This window comes from Puma concolor, chromosome A3, assembly GCF_028749965.1.
Source record: "Puma concolor isolate L17-30 chromosome A3, mPumCon1.1.hap2, whole genome shotgun sequence".
In the NCBI taxonomy this organism is placed as follows: Eukaryota; Metazoa; Chordata; class Mammalia; order Carnivora; family Felidae; genus Puma; species Puma concolor.
In genome coordinates this window covers 63,177,477-63,197,951 of record NC_141669.1, presented here as the reverse complement: position 1 = coordinate 63,197,951, position 20,475 = coordinate 63,177,477, and the positions used below count along the sequence as shown (strand labels likewise).

Sequence of the window (20,475 nt, the reverse complement as noted above, 5' to 3'; positions counted from 1 at the left end):
CAGGAAGTTTGTTGTAGGGACATAAAGAGGGCTCATGAGATCTGGAAAAATTGCAGAGCCAGGTCTATTTATCTTTGAGAGAGAGAGAGAGAGAGAGAGAGAGAGAGAGAGAGAGCGAGCAGGGGAAGGGCAAAGAGAGAGAGACACAGAATCCAAAGCAGGTACCAGGCTCTAAGATGTTAGCACAGAGCCTGACGCAGGGTTCAAACTCATGAACTGTGAGATCATGACCTGAGCTGAAGTTGGATGCTTAATCAACTGAGCCATCCAGGCGCCCCTGAGAGCCAAGTTATGAAAGCTCAGGAAACACAGAAAAACAGGCAGCCACAGAGAGTCTGTCTCATGGTGTTGCCTTCCTCTTTGCTCCACTGTCTTACCCGAGCTTGAATTTGTATATAACTTCCAAAGCCACATCTAACTCTGCCTTCCTCTCCATGTCTTTAAATTTGGGTACCTACTGATAACTGACAATTGCACCTCCATGCTCAATCATGGAATTGCAGAGAAAGAGATTAGATTGGGTCAATCTAGCTGTTCTTAGGGGTGTGCCAAGACATGTCACCAACGTGCCTATCTGGAGCCACACTCCTCCATCAGAGGTCCATCCTTGATTTATCACTATTGGCCAAAGTAAGCAGGGAAGGAAAGAGATCAAGGTCACATGGGAAGCAGGGACGGCAGAAGGGTAGAGCCACAGAAAAAGGGGCACCGGGCAGGCAGTGCAGAAACGGGCCAGGGCACTCTCAAATTCTTATTAGCCATGGTGCTATTTATAAGTATCTTAGAACATATTCCCTGTAGCTAAAATAACACAATTCACTCCTGTCTTCCATCTACATATAAAAACATAATGATCAAGAAAAAAATGGATACACCTTTCACAATAAGTTATGTAGCATATGTGCTAGTATATTTCTCTTTTTGCCATGAGTACTTGAGAACAGTAAATATGTTGCTTGTACTGATGCTAACGATGATGATGGTGGTGATGATAACTGATCACATGATACTTATTATAGGTCAAGCATGCTCTAAGCTCTTTATACCTATTAAATAATTTCTCACAAAATCCCTATGACGTGGGCATGATTATTAATCCAATGTTGAGATGAAGAAACTTAAACACAGAGAGCTAAGCTACCACGCAGCTAAAAAATGGTGGGGCCAGATTTGAATATGGCTCACTTAAAAAAAAAAAAAAAAAAGAAGCAACTGGTAACATAAAGTGCCATTTGATTCTAAATACCCTTTTGATATGAGATGCTTCACTAATGCTATGTTTTGATGACAGCTAATAATAAGTCCCAACTTTGTGCCTTGCCGAAGAATAGCTTATCTGCAGCTTTATTGTTTTCCTTGCATTTGCAGGTTTGTTATTCAGAATCCAAATGGGGTCCCACCACTAAAATACAGAGTCTCCACAAGAATTCTCTTCTTCCAGCTCTTATACAGTCGTGACTTAGGGGGAAAAGATGCCAGCTGTCAACCACTGGCTCTCCACGCTGCAAGGAGAGTCATACTGACCAGTCTCACCTCAAGAGATTTCCCTAGTCTGCCCTCCTCACTTCCATTTTCAGAGATTTTTTATTTCACCCTCTTGATAAACAAAAACAGATTTCTGGGGGAAAAAATAGCATAACAACTTTATTTTTTTCCCCAGAAAGCCACTTTCACAGCAGATGGAACTCAGCATGCTATCGCCCAAATCTTCAGCAGACCTGAAATACGAAGAGTCCCTTATACTGAGGGCCATGCATCGTCCCATTCTGTGTCTCTTTAACTGACATCTTGAACCAGTGTACCCTTCCTTAATCTGGCCCCATTATCAGCCTAATAATACCTCTCGATATTCATAAATGCCTAGCAAGACTTTCAGCTATTTTGTACGGAGAAGAAATATCCAGCTAAATTGAGAAGATTACCACATCACCACATACATCAGTGACAGGCTCTGTGCTATTACAGTTGATTTTTGTTGACAGTTGGCTGTAGGCAGTTGTGTTTCAAATGTCTTTTTTCACTGGGAAATTAAACAAAATCCCATGCAAAATGCAGCCCTCCAGTTCAAAAACTGTAAATCCCAAATTAGCATTTCATACTTTAAAAGGTAGCACAGCACAATTTTCCATTGAAAGGTCTGTACAGTTGACACAAATGGGTGCTTCAGACATGACACTAATGCTGCTGGTGCCTTTTAAGAAAGCCACCTTTTCAGATATTATTTTTCCTCTCTCAATAATCTGCATATACTCCAGTTCTTGCCTATAAAAGAATAAAAGGGAGGAGGGAGAGAAGAATCTGACTTACTGCTTTAGATAAATTATGTCCCCAGAAATTTCTAAACAATAGGTTAAATTTAAATGGAATTGGTCAATTAAACCTTCTTAAAAATAATAAAGGAAACCTAGACATCAAGAGGTTAAAAGTCACTTCTTCCCCCAAACATTATGAAGAAAAAAGGTACTTTTGTAAGTGAGAAATACGTCCGCATCTAGAACATTTCTGATATAGGAGCCTCTCAACTTTACTTTGAAACAGGTTAGAGCCCAATTTAACAAAATTTTAACATGTGGGGGGGGGGGCGCGCAAAGTCATAGGACTGACATTGAATAGGGCCATTTGATTCTTAAGACTGGAAATCTATTTTCCTTCTTACCCAGGAGACACTTCAGAGTGAAAGAGTTTTAAACAGTGCTGTTCCTTCATCCAAAACAATTGCTATTTAACTGGAAAATCAAAAGAAAGAAAGAAAGAAAGAAAGAAAGAAAGAAAGAAAGAAAGAAAGAAAGAAAGAAAGAAAGAAAGAAAGAAAGAAAGAAAGAAAGGAAGGAAGGAAGGAAGGAAGGAAGGAAGGAAGGAAGGAAGGAAGAAAGAAAGAAAGAAAGAAAGAAAGAAAGAAAGGGAGAGAGAGAGAGAGAGAGAGAGAAAGAAAGAAAGAGAAAGAAAGAAAAGGAAAGAAAGAAAGAAAGAAAGAAAGAAAGAAAGAAAGAAAGAAAGAAAGAAGGAAAGAAAGAAAGAAAGAAAGAGAGACAATAGTTGTCAGTTGGCTATCCAGGACACAAATATATTTAGAGAAAGAAATGTAATGTTTATTTCTGGACTGTGGCACAAGCATAAAATACCAGTCGGGCAATTTCATGCCAATCTTTTTGCAAACATCTCACCAAACAGCTCTTGACTCTTAGCCGTATAAAGTCAAATGTCCAGTAGTCAGAACTACTGCACTAAAGCCAAATGAAGATAAGTAGTCTTGGCCCTGTCCCTTGACCACTTTCAAAATTTGAATGGAAAAAATTCCTGCACTCCTAAAAATAAGAGTTTATATCTCATAACTTTACATGATGAAAGGGAAACAACCTCACTCACTTCTGAAAGGTGAGCATATAAAAAACAAATATCAGACCCCCCAAGTAGTTTAGTGATGGCTAAAAGCATAAGATCGAGTTCATGTGAAGAATGGAAAAGTTCCTTCATCATAGCTGCTGTATATCCTGAACTTCCTCTTGGGTGTTTCTGGTTTTAATGACCCAGATGCAAACTTCATTCCTATTTCGTAGTTCTTTGTTACCCATGTTCTAAAGGAAACTAACTACCTGGCCTATGACTTCTGATAATCCTTGCTTCCACAAAGATTTAGTGCTCATCACATCTGAAGATTAAATAAATGCCTCGGCTCTGCCTTCTCCTTCAATCCAGCCATATAGTTTGTCTCCCTAGAAAGAAACTCAACTCTAAGAAGGTGGGCTCAATAAAAGACAGTCATGCAAACTAATCTATGCTGACAGAAAGCAAATCTGTGGTTGCCTTGGGCTGAGATGGAATGGGAAGTGAATGCAAAGAGACATGAGGGATCTTTTGGAGGTAGCTGGAAATGCCCTGCTCCTTGATTGTGGTGGTGGCTACATGGAGTTACATGGGTACAGTTTATTATACATACAGTATACTTCGATCCAGTTGATTCAAAAAGAAAAAAGCAATCAAGACAGAGATGTCCTACTCCCATGAGACAGAATTTTCATACGGAAGCATAGTGGGACACTTAAGAAGAAACCCCATAACAATTTCATAACAAGGAAAATCTAAACACTGTGCAGTTTGTATTCTTAACTGAAGACTAAGCAAAGCCTAAATTATGTTCCTGCCTGGGTGAGAACAAGAAGTGTCCTGATAAAATGGAGATAAGTAATTCCATAATTACATGAGAAAATAACTCTGGATTTGTTACTGTGAGGTCAATTTCCAAACAGAAAAACAAAAATACTTTGTTTGAAAAGAAAAAAAAATCCCTACTCTTCTAGGGAATTATTAAGAGTTGTACTTTTTATTTTAGTTTAGGATCAAGACATCCCAAAGTTCCGGAAAAACTCATCTTCTTTGCTTATTTCTCAAAGACACAGATATCTGTGTGCAATGCTGGAAATTATCATTTGCAGGACAGAGGTTGTGCTCCTGAACAAAAATTCAACATCCCAAAGACAATACAGACGGTTCAGTGAAGGATAGTTCTTCTCCACTGTTAGCAACAATGGCTTGCGGTGCAGAAGAAGAGATGTGGTGGGATATAGGAGGGTGCTACTTCAAGAAACTGGTGTTACAAGAAAATTCTAAATTATAAAATAAATTATAAATAATTTTTCCCTTTCAAAAGGATTCAGTATACTACAAAACTGGTCTTAGACTAAAACTATGCCTTAAATATAAATCTTCTTCAGTCTACTTAAACTGCTATCTAATTCTGAATTGTTTAGAGAAAACTTTTCAGGAATTTTTCAGTATAAAGTGAGATATGTGTTTGACTATGAACAGGTATTAATGCAGCCCCTAAAATGCATAACATAACTTTATTTTTAAAAATCAGCAGATATCACATAACTGCTCCAGTTTTGGCCTCTGTGACACTCTTAATGAGGCAGGCAATGGGAAATGAAGATTGCCCCATTTTTGAATGGAAAGTTAAATGCAGAGAGCTCAAGTGATTTTCCTGGAGTTACTCATCAAATTAGTAGAAATGGCCCAATAACTGATTTCTTGCTTCCAAATATAGTACTGTTTCACTAGATAAATACTTCTTCCTCCTGCAGTTATATTTGAAAAATATCACATTGCACATTGTCTTTTCTTTTCAAAGAGCTTCTCATATATTATCCATTTACTAATTTATTCACTCAGTAAAGAAACATTTACTAAGAATCTACTAAATGCTAGTCCCCCAAATGAATAGCACATGACTCCTATCTTTTAGGAGTCTTAGATTGTAGCTGGGGTAAAAGACACATACACTCTTTTTAACCCAAGAGCAGCGTCCAATGATATAGCTTAGGCATAAGGTATTAACATAACCTAGAGAAGACTTAGTTAAGCCAGACTGAGGTTGGGAGGAGAAATTAGAGAAGAATTCTTGGAAGATGTGACATCTGAGCTAAGTCATGAAGACCTTGGTAAGGAAGAAGGAAAAAGTGGTAGAGAGGAGTGTGTGTGTGTGTGTGTGTGTGTGTGTGTGTGTGTGTGTGAGAGAGAGAGAGAGAGAGAGAGAGAGAGAGAGAGAATAATAGGATAAATGAAGATAAAACTTACCAAATCATAACATTTTAAATTTTTTTTTTCAACGTTTATTTATTTTTGGGACAGAGAGAGACAGAGCATGAACGGGCGAGGGGCAGAGAGAGAGGGAGACACAGAATCGGAAACAGGCTCCAGGCTCTGAGCCATCAGCCCAGAGCCCGACGCGGGGCTCGAACTCACGGACCGCGAGATCGTGACCTGGCTGAAGTCGGACGCTTAACCGACTGCGCCACCCAGGCGCCCCATCAAATCATAACATTTTAAAGGAACTTAGAAAATAGAGTATTTGCATTTGAACAAAATAAATAAATAAATAAAGCCTCAGGGTTGCGAAGCAACACACATAAGCTCTGTTAGTTGATAGCATTTAGTTATTTCTTGCTTCCACTTAGCTTTTTTCCATTATTCTTCATTGTCAATTCAGGTAAAAATAGTAATGAAATGTTTCTTATTTCATGGAAAGATGGCTGGTTATTGGTTATGCTTTGTCTTTAAAAGATGTAAAATAGCATGTAAGAAACATAATTTTTGAAAAGATTAATTTCTAGTTGGGAGCATCACCATCCACATCATTTGCATATCACTTTTTTTTTCCACATGGCTTTCTACATACTATTTTGAAATAACCCAGGGATTAGAAAGCAAAATTCCTGCCCCCATAGTGCAAATGTGAGAGGGGAGAAAGGCTAAGAGAACAAAAATGACTTGACAAAAACCACGGCAAGTGGCAGAGTGGAGACTGAATCCAAACTTTCTGAATTTCCACCAAGATCTTTCCACTGTAACTCAGGTACCTCTTTGAAACATGCAAAGGAGAACTTTTAATATTTTTTTGCCTTAATATATCACTGTTCATTGTTTATGACTAATTTCATATGTACATATTATTCCTTAGCTTAAAAATCAGAAGTGTTATTACTCTGAATAACGGACAGAGTTGCATGATGGTAAAGAGACTCAGATACTCAGAACTTTCAAACAGAAGTCACTAATGTTCATGTGAATGCAAAGCCACATAACCATAAGTCACAGTTAAAATATGCAAAAGGTAAAATATTTTTAGAGAACAACAGCTTTTATCCAAACTCATTCCAGACATGTATATTCAATGGCTCCCTTTTTATGACACAGTGGGGGAAAGTCCTTGGCTTATTTTGGTGCCATAAATTCGAAGAAAGAAACAATTTGCCATGTTAGTTTTCAGTCACCCAGTGAAATCCAAGTTCCCTTTGACATTGATGCTATTCCCAATTCAACAATGCTAAATTTTAACTATCCTCCCTTTCAATTAGCTAGGTTTCTGTTTGCTTACTTTGTCCGTGGTTATAGCCTTCCCTCATGGACCTAAGATCACTGTTTTCCTTTCTCTTTATGCTCTGTGAGCATCAACTATCATGGGGCATGCGTGTAATTGTCATTCAGTGTGAAAAAGCCAGCTGGAGGTATCACAATCATGTCAATATACCAGTCAGCAAGAAAACCTCCAAGCTGATTGCTTTCTATTTAGATATAATATTACATGGATTGAAAACTGCTGCTCCTACCAACTTCTGAGTGCTATTATCATGTTTTCCATACTCATATACAATCAATTAAAGATATGTGTATATACAAATATTATATATTTATTTTTGTGTATATATATCAATATTACATATTTATAAATATTAAATATCTAAGTTATACCAAGGAAAATAAAACTTGTCATATCCATACAAGATATGTGAAATCAGAAATTATTTAATTACTATAAAAGATGGAGTCTTAGGACTCTAAGAGACTATGAGAGGTTAATTGCATCAGACCAGCTCACTCTCTTTAATAACTGCAGTGAAACCCACCCAATGGAGACTGCTATTTCTTCTCAGCAGAAAACTTTCCAACCTCTCTTTACGTCTAGCTTGATATCATGTCTGGTGTCCCATGTCTTTCCTGGGTGTCAATGTCTTATTCAATAATCACTTAAGCTCCCTTTTGTTGCTCAAACACAGTGAAACATGAAAAAAAAAAACAAACAAAAAACAGTTCACTATTACCATACAATATTCTCATGTATTCAGGCTAGTGGCCTTATATAAGTGGAACTGAAAATGTAACAAAATGGAGAAGATTTTAGTTTCTAGATCTCCTCTAGGGAACAGAATTACATGTGGTAAGAAAAATTACTTTGCTAGCCCCTCAGATTATGGTAGAAGGAGCAGTGAATGCTCCAAGAGGCATTTTCCAGTCACAATAAATAGTTGATAAATTGTCTTCCAAAAAGATACAATCTGGTTAAATTCAGAGGCTAGCTGTGCTGGGAGAGGGTACACATTTGTAGCCACAACTACATTGTTGAGGATGATAGAAAAGGATTGAGAAGCGCCACAATAATCCCCTTCTCTTACCTTCTGCATAGCACAGTGCCTTTGCTCTAATTAAATGTTGAACAAAGGCACCAAGTTATTATCCTCCCAAGCATGCCTACATGTCTTTGTCCAGCTACTAACTAAGTAGCTGGGAAACTGAATGACTTTGAATAAGGAACCTGAACCTTCCTTGCCTAGTCCTGAACTAAGCTCTTTACACGAATTAGTGGTTTCTGAAAATTTTTAAGCCAAAAACTCTTGATTCAAATGAAAGTTTACCATTTAAAAAAATAAAAGTAAGGATGGCAAGGTCAGTGATTCTAGGTGAAGATGGGGGAGAGGGTTGGTAAAGAGACTCAAGCCTTCTGAGGTGGCCCTCCATGTAACCCCTGCTGCTATGGGGTGATGGATTATAAACTTCCAGACTACATGATCTAAAAGCTTACCCCAGTTCTGAAATTGTAGGATTCTCATAAATCTTTCCCAAAGGATTTTTGGTTAATTTTAGGATGGGAGTGTAATCAGCAAAACAGCAATAGACAGCTCCTGGCTCTCATTGCTCCACAGAAATATTAAAAAACAAACAAAAACTGTCAGAATCAACTCTACCAGAACTGTGAAAAACAAAATTTACAGCAACCAAGTGATTGTGGCATCAAGAAAAAGCCAACTCCAAGATACCAGAAGAACTTTGTGGCATTTTTACCCACCCAAGCCAATCCCCTCCCCAGAATAGTGGTAATATTAAGGCAGCAGCAGTACAGATTCCAACTGTAAGACCCTGGGCTCTGGTTTGGGAGGGAGCAGAGTACAGCTTATTCACAAATTATTTGTATGTCTGTTTTAACCAAAAGTGATCTGAAGGACTGACAAAAGGTACCCATCTGTTTCACCTAACTAGGAATTCAGAACAGAAGAGCAGTTATCACTGCTCAGAAACACTGAAAGCTAAACTCACAATACTCAGATGCTTGGGACAAAAGCAACAGTCAAAATAGACAACAGGCTACCTAAAGCCTGAGAACAAATGCTGGGAAGAGTTTCTTTAGTAAATTAGAACATGTAAAAGCAGTCGTGTATGCAGAGAAATTAACAGAATTAACAGAAACCATCTCTGAGGAAGTTCAAGCATTACAATTGAAGATAAATACTTTAAAACAACTGTCTTAAATATACACAAGTAATTTAAGGAAAACAATGCCAAAGAACTAAAGGAAATCAGGAAAGTAATGTATAAGAAAAATGAGAATATCAATAAAGAGACAGAAATACTAAAAAGGTACCAAAAAATTATCATGCTGAAAATTATAATAGCTGAAATGAAAAATTCACTAAAGGGGTTCAACAAATATTTTAAAAGCCAGAAGAAAAAGGAATTAATAAACTTGAATATAGGACAACCGAAATTACTCACTCTGAGAAAAGAGAGAAAAAAAAAGTACAGAGACTAAGAAACTTGTGGAATACCATCAAAAAACCAAAATACACGTTGTCCAAAAGGAGATGAGAGAAAAAAAGGGGTGGTGGGGGGCGGAAAGAATATTTGAAGAAATACTGGCTCAAAACTTCCCAAATTTGATGAAAGACATGAATCTATGAATCCATGGAGCTCAACAAATCCTAAATAAGAAAAACTCAAAAATATGCACACTAAGACACATTATAAACTATCAAAAGATAAAGAGAGAATCTTAAAAGTAGTGACAGAAGCAACTCATTACATACAAGGGATCCTCAATAAGATTAACAGTAGATTTCTCATCACAAATTATGAAAGCCAGAAGACAGCAGAATGACATTCAAAGTGCTGAAATAAAAAAACGTCAATCAAGAATTCTATATTTGGCAAAAATGTCCTTCAGAAATGGGGAATAAATTAAGACACTATCAGCTAAACAAAAGCTCAGAGAGCTCATTACCACTAGCCCTGCCATATAAGAAATACTAAAGGGAGTCCTTTAGGTTAAAATATAGGACACTAAACAGTAACTTTAAGACATAAGAGAAATAGAAATCTCTGGCAAAAGTAAATACATGGGAAAATATAAAATCCAGTCTTATAGTGTTTTGGTTTCTATTTGTTATTTCATATAGGAGTTAAAAGAAAAAAGCATACAAAGTAATTATAAATCTACATTAATGGGTCCACAATGTATAAAGCTATGATTTCTGACAACATTAAGGGTGGTTGGAAAACAAAGCTATATAGAAGCAGAATTTCTGTATGCTACTGAAGATAAGTTATATAGATTTTAGCTAGATCATTATAAATTTGGGATGTTAAATATAACCTCCATGGTAACCACAAAGAAAACGTATTAAAAATATATCAAAGAAAATGAGAAGGGAACCAAAATGGTTCACTATAAAAATATCAATCAAAAACAAAAGAAGACTATAATGGGGAGTATGAGGGACAAAGAAGCATAAAACAAAGATAGCATAAAGTAATCAAGTCCTTTTTTTATCAGTAATTACTTTAAATATAAATAGATTAAATTCTCCAATGAAAAGGCAGAGATTTCAGAATGATTTTTTTTTTTGGTAATGATCCAACTATATGCTGAGTACAAGAGATTCACTTTAGATGCAAAGACACAAATAGATTAAAGTGAAAGGAGAGAAAAAGATAATCCATGCAGACAGTAACCAAAAGAGAGCTGGGTAGCTATCCTAATATTGGACAAAACAGACTTCAAATAAAAAATTGTCACAAGAGACAAAAAAGGACATTGTATATTAATAAAAATGTTGACTCATGAAGAAGATATAAAAATTATAAACATACACAAAACAACAGAGCCCCCAAAATAGATGACACAAACACTGGCAGAACTGAAGGGAGAAATAAACAGTTATATAATAGTATTTGGATAATTCAATTAACACCTTTAGTAATAGATATAATTTCTAGAGAGAAGATCAACAAGAAAATAGAGAATTTAGGGGCATCTGGGTGGTTCAGATGGTTAAGCACCTGACTGTTGATCTCAGCTTAGGTCATGATCTTAGGGATGTGAGTTCAAGCCCTGTGTTGAGCTCTGCACTGGGTGGGAAGTGCACTTAAAAATAAAATAGAGAATTTAAACACTACTATAAACCAACTAGATCTGACAGACACAAAGAAAACACTCCACTAAACAAAAACAGAACATTCATTTTTCTCAAGTGCACATGAAAAAGTTCCAAGACAGACCATATACTGGCCCAGAAAACAAGCTTTAATGAATTTTAAAAGACTGAAATCATACAAAATATCTTGTTACAGTTTTGTAGAAACACTGGAAAATTCACCAATATGTAGAAATTAAACAATACAGTCTTAAATAACCAATGGGTCAAAGAAGAAATCACAAAAGCAATTAGAAAATAATTAAAGACAACTGAAAACTAAAACAGTATACTATAACTTCTGAAAACTAGAACAGTATACTATAACTTATGAGATGCAGTAAAGGCAGTACTCAGGGGGAAATTTATAGCTATAAATAATTACATTTAAAAAAGAAGAAGGATCTCAAATCAGTGACCTAACTTTACACCTTAAGGAACTAGAAAAAGAAGAGCAAAGTAAACCCAAAGCTAGGGGAAGTAAAAAAAACAAACAAAAAAACAAAAAAACTATCAGAATAGTATAAATAAAACAGAGAATAGAAAAACAATACAGAGGGGCGCCTGGGTGGCGCAGTCGGTTGAGCGTCCGACTTCAGCCAGGTCACGATCTCGCGGTCCGTGAGTTCGAGCCCCGCGTCGGGCTCTGGGCTGATGGCTCAGAGCCTGGAGCCTGTTTCCGATTCTGTGTCTCCCTCTCTCTCTGCCCCTCCCCCGTTCATGCTCTGTCTCTCTCTGTCCCAAAAATAAATAAACGTTGAAAAAAAAAATTAAAAAAAAAAAAAGAAAAACAATACAGAGAATCAATGAAATTGAGAGTTGGTTCTTTCAAAGGGTTAACAAAATTAATAAACTTCTAGCTAGACTGACAAAGGGAAAAAGGGAAAGAGATGTAAATAACTAACATCAGAAATGTAGGAAAGGATAAGTTGTTTTTACTGAAATAAAGAGAAATAAGAGAATACTATCAACAACGGTACTTAAACACATTCTGAAACTGTGATAAAATGCACAAATTCTAGAAACACAAATTATCTAAACTGATTCAGGAAGAAATAGAAAATTTCAAAAGACCTATAATAACTAAAGAGACGGAAATAGTAAACAAATACCTCCTAACAAAGAAAAGTCCAGGATGAGATAGCTTCACTGTTGAATTCTACTAAACATTTAAAGAATTAACATAAGTTCTTCTCAAACTAACTTATTCTCTGAGGCCAGCATAACTTGGATACTAACGCCAGATAAACACTTCACAAGCAAAAAAAAAAAAAAATTACACATCAATGCCTTTTATGAATATGAATTATACATCATGACTAAGTGAGATTTAGCCCAGAAATGCAAGGGTGGTTAAATATCAGAAAATCAATACAATCTACCACACTGAGACACTATGGGAGTGGAGATGTGATCATCTCAATCAACAGAAAAGGCATTTGATGCTTTTCTAACACACTTTCTGATAGTAAATTAATTAATTAATTAAACACTCAGAAAACTGAAATAGAGGGAAACTTCCTCATCATGATAAAGGGCATTAATGGAAACCTACAGTTAACATCACACTTAATGGAGAAAGTCTGAAAGCTCACCCCCTAGGATCAGGAGTAAGACAAGAACACCCACTTTTACCATGGCTAGTCAATAGTACTGGAAGTTCTAGCCAGAACAATTAGACAAGAAAAAACAAAATAAGTTATCTGCATTAGAAAGGAAGAAGTAAAACTATCTCTGTTTGCAAATGACATGATCCTAATATATAGAAAGTCCCCAAAAAATCCACAAAAAACTACTTTATCTAAACAGATTCAGCTAAGTTGCAAAGTACAAACTCAACAAACAAAAATTAATTGAGTCTATACACCTGCAATGAACAATCCTAAAAGAAATGTAAGAAATAGTTCCATCTACAACAGCATCTAAAGAATAAAATACTTAGAAATATAGTTAACCCAACAGATGAAACACAAATACACTGAAAGCTACAAAACATTTCCAAAATAAATTAAAAGAAACGTAAAGGAATGGAAAGATATCCTATGTTCATGGGTAGGAAGACATAATATTCTGAAGATGACAATTTATCAAAATTCCAATGGTGTTTTTGCAGCAATGGAAAAGCTGATCCCTCAAATTCATATGGAAGTACAAGAGGTCCCAAATAGCCAAAACCATCCTGAAAAAGAACAAAATCAGAGGACTCTAATTTCCTAATTTCAAAACTTACTAGAAAGCTAAAGGAACCAAAGCAGTTTGATAGTGATGTAAGTGTAGACTTATACAACATTAAAATACAATTGAGAATCCACAAATAAACCTATATGTCTATCTATCTAACTTTTGAAAGAGGTGCCATGTCCATTCATTAGGGAAAGAACAGTCTTTTTTTTTTTTTTTTTTAATTTTTTTTTCAACGTTTATTTATTTTTGGGACAGAGAGAGACAGAGCATGAACGGGGGAGGGGCAGACAGAGAGGGAGACACAGAATCGGAAACAGGCTCCAGGCTCTGAGCCATCAGCCCAGAGCCTGACGCAGGGCTTGAACTCACGGACCGGGAGATCATGACCTGGCTGAAGTCGGACGCTTAACCGACTGCGCCACCCAGGCGCCCCAGGGAAAGAACAGTCTTTAACAACAGTGTCAGTACAACTGAATTGACACATGTGAAAGAATGAAGTTGAACCCCCACTTCACATCATATACACAAATTAACTCAAAATGGATCAGTATCTAAATACGAGAGCTAAAACCAAAAAACTCATAGTAAAAAGAAAAAGGGTTAAATCTTCATGGAATTTGCTTTAACAGTGACTTCTTAGATATGACACCAAAAGCATGAGAAACAAAAAGGAAAAATAAATCAGACTTCATCATAATTAAAAACTTTTGTGCATCAAAGGACATTCACCAAGAAAGTGAAAAGCCAACTCACAGAATGGGAGAAAATCTATAAATTTTACATATGATATGACAATTAATAACTAGAATATATAAATAATTCCTATAATTCAGCAACAAAAAGACAAACAGCCCAATCCAAAAACTTAAATAAACACTTCTCCAAAGATGTTATACAAATGGCCAATCCCATGAAAAGATGTTTGATGTCATTAGTCACTAGGGAAATACAAATGAAAACCACAGTGAGTTATGAATTCACACCTACCAGAAAGGCTATAATTTTATAAATGGCAAGTAAGTGTTGGCAAGAATGTGGAGAAAATGGAACCCTCAAACACTGCTGAAGGGAATGTAAGATGGAACAACTACTGTGAAATCCAACTTGGCAGTTGCTCAAAAACTAAATAAAAAATTACCAAATGACCCAGCAATTCCACTTGTAGGTGTATATACCCCAAATAAATCAAAACACAGAACAAAGAAAATACTTGTGTGTCAATGTTTAGTGAAGCATTATTTATAATAACCCCAAAGTAGAAATAGGTACCTAAGTGTGCACTGATGGGTGAATGGAATAACAAAATGTGACATATACCTACAACGGACTACTACTCAATCATAAAAAATAAAGTTCTGATACATGTAACAACATGGATGAACCTGGAAAACATGCTAAGTGAATTTAGCCAGGCCCAAAAGCCATATAGTCCATGATTTCACTTACAGTAAATATCCAGAATAGGTAGATTCATAGAGATAGAACATAGATTAGATGTTACCAGAGACTGAAGAGTGGGGGGAAATGGAAGTTGTTACTTAACTATTACAGACTCTTGCTTGGGCAGAGATGGAGAAAACGGAAATAGCTTTTCACAGACATTGTGAATGTAACTAATGTTAGGGAATGGTACACTTCAAAATAGCTCAAATGGAAAATTTGAGTGTATATACTTTACCACAATAATTCTTATCTTATCTTATCTTATCTTATCTTATCTTATCTTATCTTATCTGGCGACCCACCACAATATATATATATATTTTTTTTAATAAGGTGAGATCAAGAGATGAAGAAGGGCATTATGTAATAATCACAGGGTCTATCCATCAGGAAGAGCTAACAATTATAAATGTCTATGCGCCAAATATGGGAGCCCCCAAATATATAAAACAATTACTCACAAACATAAGCAACCTTATTGATAAGAATGTGGTAATTGCAGGGGACTCCACTTACAGAAATGGATAGATCATCTAGACACATGGTCAATAAAGAAACAAGGGCCCTGAATGATACATTGGATCAGATGGACTTGACAGATATATTTAGAACTCTGCATCCCAAAGCAACAGAATATACTTTCTTCTCAAGTGCACATGGAACATTCTCCAAGATAGATCATATACTGGGTCACAAAACAGCCCTTCATAAGTATACGAGAATTGAAATCATACCATGCATACTTTCAGACCACAATGCTATGAAGCTTGAAATCAACCACAGGAAAAAGTCTGGAAAACCTCCAAAAGCATGGAGGTTAAAGAACACCCTACTAAAGAATGAATGGGTCAACCAGGCAATTTGAGAAGAAATTAAAAAATATATGGAAACAAATGAAAATGAAAATACAACAATCCAAACACTTTGGGATGCAGCGAAGGCAGTCCTGAGAGGAAAATACATTGCAATTCAGGCCTAGCTGAAGAAACAAGAAAAATCCCAAATACAAAATCTAACAGAACACCTAAAGGAAATGGAAGCAGAACAGCAAAGACAGCCTAAATCCAGCAGAAGAAGAGAAATAATAAAGATCAGAGCAGAAATAAACAATATAGAATCTAAAAAAACTGTAGAGCAGATCAACGAAACCAAGAGTTGGTATTTTGAAAAAATAAACAAAATTGATAAACCTCTTGCCAGGCTTCTCAAAAAGAAAAGGGAGATGACCCAAATAGATAAAATCATGAATGAAAATGGGATTATTACAACCAATCCCTCAGAGATACAAGCAATTATTAGGGAATACTATGAAAAATTATATGCCAACAAACTGGACAACCTGGAAGAAATGGACAAATTCCTAAACACCCACACTCTTCCAAAACTCAATCAGGAGGAAATAGAAAGCTTGAACAGACCCATAACCAGTGAAGAAATTGAATCAGTCATCAAAAATCTCCCAACAAATAAGAGTCCAGGACCAGATGGCTTCCCAGGGGAGTTCTACCAGACATTTAAAGCAGAGATAATACCTATCCTTCTCAAGCTATTCCAAGAAATAGAAAGGGAAGGAAAACTTCCAGACTCATTCTATGAAGCCAGTATTACTTTGATTCCTAAACCAGACAGAGACCCAGTAAAAAAAGAGAACTACAGGCCAATATCCCTGATGAATATGGATGCAAAAATTCTCAATAAGATACTAGCAAATCTAATTCAACAGCATATAAAAAGAATTATTCACCATGATCAAGTGGGATTCATTCCTGGGATGCAGGGCTGGGTCAACATTCGCAAATCAATCAACGTGATATATCACATTAATAAAAAGAAAAGATAAGAACCATATGATCCTGTCAATCGATGCAGAAAAGACCTTTGACAAAATTCAGCAATCTTTCTTAATAAAAACCCTCGAGAAAGTCGAGATAGAAGGAACATACTTAAAGATCATAAAAACCATTTATGAAAAGCCCACAGCTAACCTCATCCTCAATGGGGAAAACTTGAGAGCTTTTTCCCTGAGATCAGGAACACGACAGGGATGTCCACTCTCACTGCTGCTGTTTAACATAGTGTTGGAAGTTCTAGCATCAGCAATCAGACAACAAAAGGAAATCAAAGGCATCAAAATTGGCAAAGATGAAGTTAAGCTTTCACTTTTTGCAGATGACATGATATTATACATGGAAAATCTGACAGACTCCACCAGAAGACTGCTAGAACTGATACATGAATTTAGCAAAGTTGCAGGATACAAAATCAATGTACAGAAATCAGTTGCATTCTTATACACTAATAATGAAGCAACAGAAAGACAAATAAAGAAACTGATCCCATTCACAATTGCACCAAGAAGCATAAAATACCTAGGAATAAATCTAACCAAAGATGTAAAAGATCTGTATGCTGAAAACTATAGAAAGCTTAGGAAGCAAATTGAAGAAGATATAAAGAAATGGAAAAACATTCTGTGCTCATGGATTGGAAGAATAAATATTGTCAAAATGTCAATACTCCCCAAAGCTATCTACACATTCAATGCAATCCCAATCAAAATTGCACCAGCATTCTTCTCAAAACTAGAACAAGCAATCCTAAAATTCATATGGAACCACAAAAGGCCCCGAATAGCCAAAGTAATTTTGAAGAAGACCAAAGCAGGAGGCATCACAATCCCAGACTTTAGCCTCTACTACAAAGCTGTAATCATCAAGACAGCATGGTATTGGCACAAACACAGACACATAGACCAATGGAATAGAATAGAAACCCCAGAACTAGACCCACAGACGTATGGCCAACTCATCTTTGACAAAGCAGGAGAGAATATCCAATGGAAAAAAGACAGTCTCTTTAACAAATGGTGCTGGGAGAACTGGACAGCAACATGCAGAAGATTGAAACTAGACCACTTTCTCACACCATTCACAAAAATAAACTCAAAATGGATAAATGACCTGAATGTGAGACAGGAAACCATCAAAACGCTAGAGGAGAAAGCAGGAAAAGAACTCTCTGACCTCAGCTGTAGCAATTTCTTACGTGACACATCCTCAAAGGCAAGGGAATTAAAAGCAAAAATGAACTACTGGGACCTTATGAAGATAAAAAGCTTCTGCACAGCAAAGGAAACAACCAACAAAACTAAAAGGCAACCAACGGAATGGGAAAAGATATTTGCAAATGACATTATCGGACAAAGGGCTAGTATCCAAAATCTATAAAGAGCTCACCAAACTCCACACCCGAAAAACAAATAACCCAGTGAAGAAATGGGCAGAAAACATGAATAGACACTTTTCTAAAGAAGGCATCCGGATGGCCAACAGGCACATGAAAAGATGCTCAACGTCGCTCCTCATCAGGGAAATACAAATCAAAACCACACTCAGATATCACCTCACGCCAGTCAGAGTGGCCAAAACGAACAAATCAGGAGACTATAGATGCTGGAGAAGATGTGGAGAAACAGGAACCCTCTTGCACTGTTGGTGGGAATGCAAACTGGTGCAGCCACTCTGGAAAACAGTGTGGAGCTTCCTCAAAAAATTAAAAATAGACCTACCCTATGACCCAGCAATAGCACTGCTAGGAATTTACCCAAGGGATACAGGAGTACTGATGCATAGGGGCACTTGTACCCCAATGTTTATAGCAGCACTCTCAACAACAGCCAAATTATGAAAAGAGCCTAAATGTCCACCAACTGATGAATGGATAAAGAAATTGTGGTTTATACACACAATGGAGTACTACGTGGCAATGAGAAAGAATGAAATATGGCCCTTGGTAGCAACATGGATGGAACTGGAGAGTGTGATGCTAAGTGAAATAAGCCATACAGAGAAAGACAGATACCATATGGTTTCACTCTTATGTGGATCCTGAGAAACTTAACAGAAACCCATGAGGGAGGGGAAGGAAAAAAAAAAAAGAGGTTAGAGAGGAGAGAGCCAAAGCATAAGAGACTCTTAAAAACTGAGAACAAACTGAGGGTTGATGGGGGGTGGGAGGGAGGGGAGGGTGGGTGATGGGTATTGAGGAGGGCACCTTTTGGGATGAGCACTGGGTGTTGAATGGAAACCAATTTGACAATAAACTTCATATATTGAAAAATAAACAAAGGGAAAAAAACAAAATGAGAATAACATTTATACCTTATGAAATTCTATGAGGATCAAGTGAGTTAATGCCTATAAAGTGTACAGGTATGGTATGGTATGTAGTAAACTCTTAATGGTAACTTGAATTGTTATTGAGTAGAATTCAAGACAAACTTACTTTGTATCTCTGTAGTATAATGCATGGTCTTCCCCACTTCTTATTTATGAACTACTTTTTCATGAAGAAGTAGAAAAAGTTGATGACAGTAGAAGATCCAGCAAATAAAGTCCCTGAGAAATCTGGGGAAAAAAATAATAATAATAAGGTGAGATCTAAGGAGGCTGTTTAACATTTCTTGGTACTCATCTTTATTTCTGTTTACCACCACTGGAAGTTTCGAGGTATCTCTATTTAGCACACCCCCAAATTTAGCAAGGTTCACTTTTAACTAGCATAAGAAAATAAATGAAAAAGAAACTTGAGATATACACACGCATACACACACACACATACGCACACACATACACGTGTGTGTATGTATATATATATAAAATGAACTACTCTTTTACAATGAAAAATACAATTATTTATCCATAAAGCAACACAGAAATGAATAAAATTAATTTATAAGTATATATACTACACATAAACATATCGCACAAAAGGTATACAATGTTTTTGCTGCAATAAAGTCGCTGTTATTATAATTTTGTGTGGGTTTTTCTGGTCTTCACATGTTGTCTGTAATGTTTTCATGCCCCCCCACCCCGTCCTTGTTTATTCTTTGCATGTTGTTTATTCCTTGTTTATTTATTCTTTGCTATATGACATCAACACTACTTTGTTGCTTAGAAGCAATGAGCTCCACTTAAAACTCTTTCTTATATCATTTTGAAGCCTATAGCTGCTAAAATGTCTCCTACTTTCTGCTGTCTTCTGTGGGCATTCTCTTCTGGGTTTCTCCATGTGATCAACCTCTGATATTTGCCAACCCCAAGCTACACTTGATTAATCTCTTTTTTTTCTGAGTAAATAGGTCAGTCAGTACAGAGCAAGCTGACTTAAAAACAGTATCATTTTTCCATAAAAATCTAACATAAGCTAAATAAAATTATATCATGCAGCACAACAAAACCATCAAGAGTATAGAAGTGAACTTTAAAAAAAATTAAGTTTTATTTATTTATTTTGAAAGAGAGAGCAAACCAGTGGGGGAGGGGAAGAGAGAGAGAGGGACAGAAGATCAAAAGTGGGCTCTGTGCTGACAGCAGAGACAGATGTGGGGTTTTAACTCACAAACAGTGAGATCATGATCTGAGCCAGAGTCAGACACTTAACTGACTGAGCCACCCAGGCAACTGATTTTTGTCACAGTCTACATATCCATAGTGAGGTAAGAGGAGTGAAAGAGAGAATCATCTATATGTCTTTGGTTCAGGCTACAAACGAATTTCGCCTTCCAAATATCCATGACATTTACTGGAATGCTTTGGGAGGAGACAGAGATATCTGAACCAGAAGGTCGCTAGCAAGAATAGAAAGAAAGAGAAGAGATGTAAGAGACATTGGTGAGGGGGAAATGACACTATTTACCAACTGATCAGATGTGTGAACTATGGAAGGAGGAGTACTTGGAGTAAACACCCAGATTTCAGACACTGGGAAAAAGGTATCCTGGAGAAAGAAGCCATTTGGTTTCAGTAGAAGAACAGGATGGAGG

General features: G+C 36.5%; 1 long non-coding RNA gene across 1 annotated transcript in view; it reads right to left on the bottom strand.

Moving 5' to 3' along the window:
- LOC147582503 (uncharacterized) overlaps positions 1 to 20,475 on the bottom strand; it is a 96,876-nt gene that overhangs the window by 1,563 nt on the left and 74,838 nt on the right. The window contains exon 2 of the long non-coding RNA XR_015248733.1: positions 18,933 to 19,054. This is a non-coding gene — a long non-coding RNA (uncharacterized LOC147582503). The remainder of the gene's footprint in view (positions 1 to 18,932; positions 19,055 to 20,475) is intronic.